At 44.3% G+C, this 12,264-nt stretch overlaps 1 protein-coding gene across 2 annotated transcripts in view; it reads right to left on the bottom strand.

The window, feature by feature from the left end:
- Positions 1–12,264, bottom strand: part of SPPL3 (signal peptide peptidase like 3) — a 39,091-nt gene that overhangs the window by 18,279 nt on the left and 8,548 nt on the right. The window lies entirely within an intron of this gene.

The following is a 12,264-nucleotide window of genomic DNA, read 5'->3' as shown; positions in this document are numbered from 1 at the left end:
ACCTACATAAAAAGGACCACCAGTCATCAATACCATCTCCGTATCACTTGGTACAAGACCCAAGCACAGGAATTTCTAAGTCACATCAGCACACATTCCACTCTAGGCAGGAGGCTGCTGACAGAATGCCTGCCTGCTTGTTAAATCTAGGTATCTAGTACTTAGGTTATAGGGATCAGTTCTCTCACATGCATAATACAGCAAAGTAACCTGTTTGACCAGAGGAGCTCCACATTAAGCCTAAGCTTCTCTTGCACAATACAATGCCCATGTGTACATGTGTGTTTCGGTTCTAAGTACCCAAACATCTGACGACTGAGCCAACAACATCAGGGCTGTCAGAGTGACACATTAATTCCAAAGAAATGAACAGCAATAAAATAAATTCTAATACACAGCAGTAATGCAAGTGAAGCATGTTTATTACATACTGTTGATTCAAAATATACAGTAGACATAATGCCAAGCTTCAGAAGTATGTGCTAAGCCAGTGTTTCCCAACCGGTGTTCCGCGGCACACTAGTGTGCCGCGAGATGTTGCCTGGAGGGAGGCGGGCGAGTCCAAAAAAGGTTGGGAAACACTGCTCTAACACACGCCAGCCGGGGTCTGCCTCCGCGTTGCATCAGCTTCCTCGCTCTCGGCGCTCTGCTTGCCAGCCTGGTGGCCTCTGCCCCGCCCCGAGACTGGGGAGGGGCGGGGCTTCCACTGCGGCTGCGTCTCTGGCTCTTTCGACTCATTCCTCCTCCGAGTGGGCTTGAAAGAGCGGCCGATGGATGAATCGGCCGGCGACCCTGAAGCCTTGTGCAAAGTAGAGGAGGCGGAGAAGCGACGGCAGGGAGCTTAGTCGCCGCATCCGGCTCATTGCGGGAAGTCAAGATGGCGGCGGGTAAGTGTGGGAAGCAGCTTTTTCCCTCCGCCGCCCCCCTCTCACCGGGAATAAAGGGGGCCCCGCTGGGGGGTGACGTTGTAGAACGCAGAGTTCTTATTTTGGGAAGGTTTGAGGGGTCGGACTAAGCGGGTTGGGGGCTGGTCTGGGCTTCCGCTCCCTCCCCTCCCCACGGAGTGTACCTGCGGTGCAAGGAGGCGCTCTGAGCCACTGCTCTGGGAAAGGAAGGAGGGCGAGGCGGCCTGGCCAAGTGCAGGGGAGACCCGTAGTGGGGAGCAGGGGGAGGAGGAGGCACCGAGGAATGGAGGCGGGGGAGACTCCCTCGCTTTACAGAAACTGCAAAAAACGAGGCAGGAATTGGGTTTGTTTTTGCAGCTCAGGACGTGCTTCGCTTCTGGTGTGCCTAAGGCGGCCGCCCCAATTATCCCCTAGCCCGTCTTTCCAGGTGCTGCCCCCCCTCCACAAAGGGCCATAGAACTGTAGAGTTGGCAGGGGTCCCAAGGGTCATCTAGTCTTAAGTTTCTCTTTCAAAAAGGAAACGTGGGTTAAAGCGGTGACGCCCCCCACTCACTTTCCTGCTCTGACTTCCCTAACAGTTTTCCGAGTTGCGTCACTGGATCCAGCCCCCTTTTCCACAGGTGACACGGGGCTGGAGGGAGGGAAAGAGGGCTTTACGTCGCGCACAAAGGCAGCCTCCTAGAAGCGCTCTGGGCCGGCGCCGTTTCGCCGAAGGCGCCGGAGGACCCCCACCCTCAGCTCCTTCAGAAAGGACTGGAGCGGAATAGCCCTTTCTCTTCTTCCCCAACCCTTGTCGTTGGAGGAGTCCCTCAGTCCCTCGCTTTGCTGCCTCCTCCCCCCCCCACCCCCAAAGCTTGGAGGTTCCCCGGCAAGGGGGAGGGGAAAAAATTGAAACTTACACTTTCATGCGTCCCTCCCGGCGTGACGCTGCGCGCTGACGTCACGGGGCTGTAATGGTGGTGTGCCTCGAGATTTTTTTCATCAAACAAGTGTGCCTTTGCCCAAAAAAGGTTGGGAAACACTGTGCTAAGCTACTTGTTTGGAAACCACTGTGGTGAAATTACATCATGGGTTCTCAGCAGGGTGACCTGATAACCTTCTTTTCTCTGTAACTACATGGGAAAGAAGCCTGATTAAGCCTCACCTGTCAGCAGAAGGGAGTTATCAGGAAGAGGCTGAGCCCCTGGAAACACACAGCCTTCTGTGAGCTGGAAAAGAACTAGCTTAGCAGGAGATAATGACTGAGGCAACCTGGGCTGCTGATGAATTGATGGGTTGCCTAAGTGAATGCAGGAGCAGGCACAGCAAGGAATGACAAAGTATGCTTGCTTGTTTATTTCTCTTAGGCAGACACTCAGAGAAAGCATAGGATGGTTGCAATCACCCTGCAAGAGCCACAATAGTAAGGATTACTGTGTTTACAATAAAAAATGTATATCACAGATTGATGAGCAATGACAAGGAAAACAAACCCATTGGTTAAGCAACTTCTGTTCAGCAGACATGCAACATTCTTTAGAACAAACTGCATAGCCGCCACTTTCTACCTGCATACCTGTTGTTTTTATTTATTGAGTTATTTTAAAAACTTTTGATTACACAGATCAATAACAGGGAGCGTTAACTACCCTGCCTCTTCCACATGTTGCTGAACTTGCACAGGTGCCTTACTTGCTTATTACCAAGACACTTTGTCACTTAAGCTGACACAGTGCTTCAGCTGGGACTCCCCACACAAATGAAGAATGAGGTCTCTTTGTACTTGCATGGCTGGCTCTCTTGCTACCTTACCCTAAACATTTAGCCGTGGCTAGCTTTTTCCCAACTAGCACTGCAGTAAGATTGAGGGGCTCATATACGGAAATGAAATGAGTATAAATTCAGAAGAGGCAATTACCGTATTTTTCGTTCTATAGGACGCACATTTCCCCCTCCAAAAATTAAGGGGAAATGTGTGTGCGTCCTAAAGAGCGAATGCAGGCTGCGCCGCTAAGCCCAAAGCAGAACAGGAAGACGGAGCACTGCGGAGCGCTCTGTCTCGCTGCTCTAGTTTGGGGACGGCTGCGCGCAAACCTCTGCAGGGCAGTGGGGTGCCTTCACCCCGCTGTCCTGCAAAAGCTAGCAAGGCTGTTCCCAAGCCAGAACAGCGAGACGGAGGGCTACAACTGTTTTGCAACTAAAATTCAGCTCCCGAGTTATAATTTTTTATGGAATTATCCACACACACACACACACACACACACACACAGGATTTACCTGCTGGAACAACACCTTCCCTGTGGAATTGCTTCAGTTTCAGCTAATGTTTTAATAAATATATAATATTTTCCTTCTCACAGGATGCCTAACTCACTTGTTACACCTTGATGTTTTGTCACATTACCAAGATTCTGCTTTTGCTGGGGCTCCCCATGTGCTTGAAGAACATTCTTTTCTTAAGCAAGAGGCCAATCTCAGGGTCTTTTACAATTAAGGCACAGCTAGTGTATGTTCAGTGATCATGAGTATTTATGTTTCCTTTGCATATGAACACACAGATTGGTAAACAACAGGATTCTAAATATATATAAAAATTGTCCAGTAGCACCTTAGAGACCAACGAAGTTTGCTCTTGGTATAAGCTTTCGTGTGCATGCACATGAAAGCTTATACCAAGAACAAACTTAGTTGGTCTCTAAGGGCTACTGGACAATTTTTTTATTTTTATATATCTTTTGACTGCGTCAGACCAACATGGCTACCTATCTGAAACAGGATTCTAGTTAAGAGTAGAGAAGACTAAAGTCTAAAATCTGCCCGCCTCTGGTGTTACAGACTCTGTTAGCTACTTTGTAAAAAAATGTGACCTTATAAGAGCTTTAATGTATTCCTCTCCTCCCACCCTAAATAGTACTCCCACCCTAAATATTAAGTGTTTCTCCATAAAAGGTGCCACCAATGGCTGCCTGGGCAAAGAATAGCTGAACAGTGAAAAGAGAAGTTTACAATGTGCTGCTCTATCCCAGGGAAGACCCCCTGGATGATGGTGGCTTGCTAATGACAGAAGGGGGGAGAGTGCTACACGGCCCCGCGAGGGGCAAGCCCAGAGGCACACAACAAGCACTGTTCTGCAACAGCTCCGGGTGTCAGCCTCCCATGTTTTACAATGACCTCATTCTTGTCTACACAACAACAAACCAAGCAGTTAGCTCTCTAGCCTGTCACAGACAGCTCCACAGATCTTTACCTACAGAACAATTCCAAGAATGACTCGGCTTCTCACATTGCACAGCTACATGGCTCCAAAGTTTTCCAACGTGAAAAATATGTCCTTCCAGACATTCCAACTCGACCTTTCTAGCAGTGCACAATGAAAATGGACAATGTCAGAATGAATGGTAGGCAGAGAAAGAGCAGCTGCTAGGGTCAAATAGCTAGCCAGTTAGCTAGTTTGGGGGGGCGGGGGCGGGAGAGAGCTTCCAGAACAAATTAAACCATGTTACAGCCTTACAAATAAGTTCACTGAAGTTTCTAGCCCACAACCATTTTTACTGATGGCCTGAATTATAGGGGGAAACAAAACAAACACTTCTCTCATTTACAAATGTTTCCATGCCTACTCTCAACTAGAGGTAAAACAGCCAACTGAGCAAGTGGTTACTTACTTGTTTGCCACATTGGTAAATATCAATTTCCAAATTCCCCCTTGGACACACAGAACTATCAGTGCTCATCCTGGCCCTTACTAGCACGAAACATCCAAACCACCACACAGGGGATAGTAACCGGCAGCCCTGAATCAAATCTGTTGAAATCTGTGTCTGAGTGTCACAAGTGGTTTTCTATTACAAATAAACTGGGGGAGGGGGGAAATCCTATGCAAATAAGGGCAATTTGAGGGGGGAAAGTTTTGCAGCCCATTGTGATAGCAGCCTGAGAGGTTAAGTGGACCAACTGCATCAAAGGGGTTAAGAAGTTCCACCACTTCTCTAAAAATTAACTATTTTGCAGATATTGTTCATTTGTTTCCAAGCATCTCTCTGAAATCATGAAACATTTTCTTTTGGTTTTTTTAATGAAAACAGTTTCCAGGTTTTGGTAACAGTTGTCAAACTCTGCAGATCTGCTATATTCTGCAAAGCATAGTTTGGGGACTGGGGAGAAGATCCCACAAACTTTTTCATCTCAAAGCAAACAAAACTGAATGAGGAGGCAAGTCTCAGAATGTCTTACATTTTCGATATCCATTAGCAGCTCTATCCTGGCTATCCAGGCAAGTTGGTCCTTTCAAAGAAGTCCTGGAGTATCCCATTTGCTATTCTCCCTCTCCACACCCCTCCACCCCACATTTTTGTCCCACATTTTGGCCACAAGGATGATCCCACAAGGCGGCTATAAAATTCAAAAATTACAATAACAATAAAATAAAGCAAAACAAGTTAAAACCAGACAAACCAGAAGTTCCGTCATGCTGTGGCTCATGCACCCAAGGCCATATTCTAAGAATAGCAAAGTAATTAATCCTACAAACGCACATGGGGCGGGGGGAGCCCCATGTAGCAAAAATTAAATAAATTACAATTATATATTTGCAGGTTTCTCACAGGGTTCTGGTTGGCCACTGTGAGAACAAGAGTGCCAGCTGGGTTGGACAGGCCCCCTTTGGCTGGATCCAGCTGAAGGACTCTTATGTACGTCTTTGTATATACAACCCATCTCTATTGGTACTTGCATTGAAAGTCATTTGTGCAGAACATTCTCACTTAAATGATTACTATGGGTTATCATGAGACATGGGAAATTATTGTACAGGCAACGACCAATTAACGTTCATCCAAAAGACGCATGACTGCGCACACACGCACAGTGCTGTAGTAACCCAAAAACATCATTCAACATTTCACAAAAAGGGTGGAATGGGGGCATGGCAGGGGGAAAGGGGGCAGGGCTGAATGTAGCTGAATACACTTATACATGCTCCTCCAACGCACACAGGGGCCAGGAACAGAACTCCTGCACAAAATAGTTGTTGACTGTATTAGTGTAGTGGTGGACTTGTAGCCTTCTCCTTGCTGCTTGACTCCACTCCTATCACCCGACCACTCACCATGCAGGCTGGGGCTGATAGAAGTTGGAGTCCCAACTAATATCTGGAGACCAGACACAGGTCCCCCCACCCCTGATGATTTCCCATACAGTATTTACTTCATCACCTTAGAACTGTTTCTATATACCCAGCATCATTAATGTGTGTTGTGCTTTACAAGTATAACAGCAAAACAGCAGGTGCCCATCTATGCTTTGACAGTGAGAAGGACAACAAAATAGGGAGAGAGATGCACAGCAAGAAGCAACTGTAAGAAAATCCAGTTACACACACACTTACACACTAGGAATATGTGGAAACTACTGTGAGAGTAAATCCAATGTGCAAGCATAAATGAAGGCTTTGGGCTTTGTTACAAGTGAGCTGCCAAAAGTGGGAAATAAATATTATAAATACTTAAATCAGGGCAGTCCAACTTTTCATACCAAGTGGACCTCAAGAGTACTTCGACACGGGACCTTTGGGCCACACATTGCCTTGTCACAGGGAGAGGAAAGGCCAACATTTGATATACAACCCAGCCTTCATGCTGCCTTCCCAAAGTCAGCTATGTGAGGTGCTGGGCTTTGGGAAGGAGGTGTGAGGCTCTGGCAGAGTCCTGGAGTCTTCCCATCTCCTTCCCAAAGCTGGGAAAGCATTTTGGGAAGGAGGCAGAAGGACTCTAGAACCCTGTAAGAGTCCTTACACCTCCTTCAAGGGCTATGCAGGGCAAGGTTCAAATGTTGTTCACTATGCCCCAGAAGACTCTCATCCCTTCCTTTCCTTTACCTCACCTGGCACAATAATCCAACCACTACAGCAAAGGAAAAACTGCAAACAGGCAGGCAGACAGACACCAAGCCCAACAGCTAGAATGTCCTTCAGAAAGATGCTATAGTCACCATCATCTATGGTCAGGTCTTCAAGCTCCCTGTCTTTCTCCTGCTCTCCTTCAATGGCTAGGTTGCTGTAGTCCAGATGAGACTCCAACCACCACCCTGCTAGGAAAACGAGAGAGCAGAGCCAAGACAGTTGCCACATCAGGCACCCCTGTTGCTGCTTCTACACACCCATCAGCCTCAACCACAACCCTCAATCAGCTAGATCGCAATCTCAATTTCACTTAAATATCTGTCACATCAGGCAAATGATGCAAATACAACTCAGTGCTCTGTCTCATCCTGCACTTTTTGTACTCATGGAAGGAGTGGGGCCAGAAGGCAAAAAGTTTCAGAAAATGCAGCAGGAGCATTTGTCAAGTGCTTGGGTCACCAGGCTCTACTCCTGGGCTATCAGCCATCTGAGTACAGTGGTACCTCGGGTTAAGTACTTAATACGTTCCGGAGGCCTGTACTTAACCTGAAACTGTTCTTAAGCTGAAGCACCACTTTAGCTAATGGGGCCTCCTGCTGCTGCGCCGCTGGAGCACGATTTCTGTTCTCACCCTGAAGCAAAGTTCTTAACCTGAAGCATTATTTCTGGGTTAGCGGAGTCTGTAACCTGAAGCGTATGTAACCTGAGGTACCACTGTATTTTTTCCATGTGGTGCACAGTCCCTTTTTTCTATCTGTAGAAGGGGAAAGGATAGCAATGGAGCACACAAGAAGGTGCTCATGCAGCTACAAGCCTTTGAGTTCCCCCTTACCCATTCCACTGTCATAGAGGGAGAGGGGCTGACTTTTTAAATCTTTGAGCTGTAGCTGGAAGTAGTGAACTCCAACGTGAAGGGGCCCAGGGGTATTTCCAGAGAGACATGATCTACCTAAGATGCAGACTTTTAGTCTTAAAGAGCCAGTAGCTTTTTAGAACTAGAATGGGGACTCATCGGGTTGCCAAAGACAAGTGGCTACTTACAAGTCTGTGTTAGCCTAACGTACCACCCTTTGCCATAACTATTCCTATTGCTTAGGGTGAAATACACAATGTAGCCAGCCTATGTTTTAAAATGAATTACTGGGAGAAGAAAGTACAAACACACAAACTTTCTCCAGTGGCTTTTCACTTTAAGGATACAATTACAATATGTTTTCACAAAGCTCTGGTTACCATATGCACACACCAAAACCTAGCATTTGTGCTAAGCCCATCCTGTCAGTACAGTTAAAAATATTTTGGTGGTTTTTACTGTCTATTCTTGCAACTGACTTCTTCAGGACAGAGTTCTTTTCAGTGGAAGTCAGACACTGGCAATCTGATGTAGCTAGAATGGGAGCGAAGGAGGCAAAATCTTAAAGGCCACAAAAAACTTATTAGGAGGGGCAAATGCAAGCCACAGGTTAGGCACCTGATTAACAGTAACTGCATTTTGAAATAATGACAACTGCATCTGTTTTCATGGGGAAATAGTATTTGTTAGCTGATTGGCGACATTATAGAGAAATAGCGTACACAAAGCTAGTGAACAAATATAGCACATAACACAGGCTTACAGATCATGCTGTACTTTCTCAACAGATGTTTTAATTTCTAACAAAATAGGAACGGACAAAAACATGAAGGGACAGCTAATTATCTAAGGCAATTACCATAGCATCCTAAAAATAGATATCTGTTAGTTATCAAGTTCAATGAAAACTCTCTGATCATTTTACTGCATTCTGTCATTATCTATTACAGGAATTCATATCTCGCCCTTCCAATAGATCCCAATGATGGCTTAAAATACCACTGGGGCATCCAGTAGTCTTTCCTCCAAAAACTGATCATGTCTATTGTTTCAGCTTTAGCAACCCTTCCAGCTGCTCTCAGTCTAGCCAAGATAACACTGCCCATCTCTGCTCTTAACTCAAATCATCATACTACAGTCAGTCTCATCACATATCTCTATGAATTCTGTGATTCTCTGTTTTCAGTCAAAGGTTCTCACACATCTCTATTTATATAACTCATAGCAAAAATGCCCAACAGCAGGACATTTCAATGCTTGATTAGTCATTTGCTTGAGGCTACAGTACATACTGCCTTTGGTACACTGTCAGTTGCTGGACATCTAGTCAACCAGGTGATAGCAAATATGTCTTCCCTTAAATGTCAGCCCTGGCTAAGGTAGGAAGAAGCACACATGTGCTTCATTCTAACCAGCAAAGCAATTTGTTCTTCTGTGGTAATGGTACAGAGCATCATTTTGCTGGCATGGTTTTCTAAAGAAATGAAGATGTTGTAAGACAGACACCCCATAGTTATTAGAGTCAAGTCACATTTTCATTCTGCATCTTTATGGCACATTTGTTCAATAGCTTGATCACATGCAATTGAAGATGTTATACGCCTTCTGTGACTCTGAAATGCTATCTCCAGAAAATGGAGTTCTTCACAGTCAGGTTTACATTTCCAGACAATGTGATGGATTACACCTGACAGTTTAAAAAAATATCAATCAATAATCATATTATAGCATTGTAAAGGTATTCATTCATACAATTTATATTCCATCCTCCATCAATACCATTGTTTCCATCAGAATGCTACATGACACTATCATGAATAGGAGAAAAATGCAAAGTGCAAGTGGAAAAACACAAAAGGCAAAATGATTTCAACTGCTATGTTAAAAAACACAAAAAGTTTGGTTCTCTCACCAGATGATGGTATTTCAGAGGTTAAAACTAGCACTTTAAATTAGGCCCAGAAAAGGACAGACATAATGTGATCATAAAGTCTAGCCTCAGTTAGTAATCTAAAAGACACATGGCACTAACTGGTTTCTAAACAGTCTTTAAAGGCAGTCCCATGTTAAGCACATTACAGCCTCTATTCCAGAGACTACCACAGCATGGACAACTGAAGCCAGGCTCCCTCCGTCCATGTACAGTTGCAACTGGTATACTTGCCCAAGTCTGAAACGCTATGTACTTACTTGGGAGCAAATCCAATTGAACTCAATGTGGCTTACCTCTGAATTAACATGTATGCAAAGGGTTTATTATATGTGTTTTTACATGATGCTTCTACTAAGTAGCATATTGTGGGATTTCTTTTAATCATATCAAGCCTTTGGAACTTCCCAAACTAAGTAAAAAATGTAGACCAGACATCCCCAAACTCAGCTCTCCAGATGTTTTGGGACTACAATTCCCATCATGCCTGACCACTGGTCCTGTTAGCTAGGGATGATGGGTTTTGTAGTCCCAAAACATCTGGAGGGCCGAGTTTGGGGGTGCCTGGTGTAGATGCTACAGCCACAGTCTCTCAATCCATCAGAATGCAAACATTTGTGTTAGGTCTGTGCTTTAATGAATATAGACAAAAAATTGAAGGAAATTTTGTGAAGAACTTCAGTGGTCAGCAGGGTTATTCATTACCTAAGTACACTGAGGAGCAAGTAGTTTCCAGCTGATGGAACAAACTCAAAAACAAGTCTCATCCAATGTCCTAGTAGACTCTGTAGCCAATACTAGCATGAGATCCCATATGAGCAAACACAAGAATGACTGCAAGGCAATTAAGATTTAATACATTTGTTCTAACATGAAACTTTACTCAACTTTTAAGTACACTGATTTCTTGTTTTATTATTTTCCCCCACCCAATGAAGTTGCACAACATATTCAAGTTATTATAAAAGTCAACTATGAGATTCTGTCAACAACCAGAGTTCTAATCTTGAAACAATAACCAAGCAGGTGAGCAATTATTAAGTTTTGCTGTAGGAAAGACAACCATTTTCCTTTGCTTGTTCTTTGCCAATCATGCTTTGAGTTGCAGCCAACATGTGGGAGGCTGTCTGGAAAATGTCTGAGTTCAAACACAATTCTTTCTCACTTGCAACGCCACAGCACCAAATGCTTCATCATAGACACAATTGTAAGGAGATTCAACAATTATTCTCTTATTTTCAGAACAGTTGCATCAAAATATAGGAAAAGATTTCTTTTTTATTCACAACTGTTACTCTAGAAAAGTCCTCCAGCATTTTAATCAGTTGTTTTAATATGAACATTGTGAAAGAGCAAATCAAAAACACCCTGATAGTTACTGCAATCTTATCTATGCAAATCATTCTATCCATGAACACCTTCACTATTTTCACACAATAGAATCCTCCCTAACCTATACAGTGTACACTGTCCTTGCAAGCCCAGTGATTAATATTCATACCAATCAAGGCAGAGCAACAGGTCTATTATTTGCAAGCTAGGTAAGGACTGTGCCCTGGAATCTCCAGCATCCTAGTAACCCTGAGCTACAGAGGCTGGAAGCCTTCTAGATAGAAGGATGCTGCTCAAGATGGCTGATTTACAGGCTGTTGGCTGATTTACATCTTACACACCTTTTAAATGTGTTTGTGGGATGAGGGGGAGGGGGTTTATTGCTTTCTGAGTTTCTTTTGTTCTTTTGCTTTTATTATGTATTTCATGATTCAATATTGTATTTTTATGTTGTGAACCACCTCCCTGAGATCTATGGATGAAGGGCAGTATACAGTGTTAGAAACTCATATAAGCTAGGAACCAAATGGCTCCTGAAACCAAGGTTACAGTGACAAAAATATGCCCAAGCATCTTCACTTGGTTGCAAGTGGCCAATAGCCAGGTGCAAAATGCACCTGGCTAATTTCAAACACTGGTGCTACACTAAATAAATAAATGTAGATTCATGACTCCCTCATCAAATATATTTATATATATAATTTAAAAAAAACAAAAAAACAGTCTTTGATTCGCAGAACAAACAAGTGGCCAGTACCTTTTGCAATCAAGTATTAACATTTCTCCATGGTGCTATGATTCTCTATGTGGGATGTGTGTACAAAACAACACATAAACTAATAAATAATACCACTTTTTATTTGCCATGTTTGCCACGGCAACTGTGCTACCACTTTATGCCAAACAGGACAAGCAACCAGATTTCCTCCCTTCCCAGCATCATCCCAGCAGTTACATGGCAATTCCATCTCCCTTCCAAATGCAAATGCTGGGAAGAAGGATGGGGAGTTGTTTGGTTGTTTAGTTGCTGAGGTACCCAGCACACATTGCAGCAGTCAAACCAGGGTTCGAAATTAGCAGGGCACCATGCACATTTTGCACCTAAAGATTCTCCATTTGTGAGCACCTCAAAAAGAGGTGTGATTTTTTGCACTGGCTGACACTCAAGCATTATTGAAACGCACAGTCATACCTCAGGTTAAAGTTGCTTCAGGTTTCTTCAAAGTTGCTTGAGCGTTTTCGGGTTGCGCTCTGCGGCGACCAGGAAGTATTGGAATGTGTTACTTCTGGGTTTCGCTGCTTGCGCATGCGCAGACGCTCAAAATGACATCATGCACATGCGCAGAAGCGGCGAATCGCGCCCCGC

Source organism: Podarcis bocagei (assembly GCF_964188305.1).
Source record: "Podarcis bocagei genome assembly, chromosome: 16".
NCBI lineage: Eukaryota > Metazoa > Chordata > Lepidosauria > Squamata > Lacertidae > Podarcis > Podarcis bocagei.
Note: the sequence above shows the minus strand (reverse complement) of the source record. Positions and strands in the feature narration are given on the sequence as shown.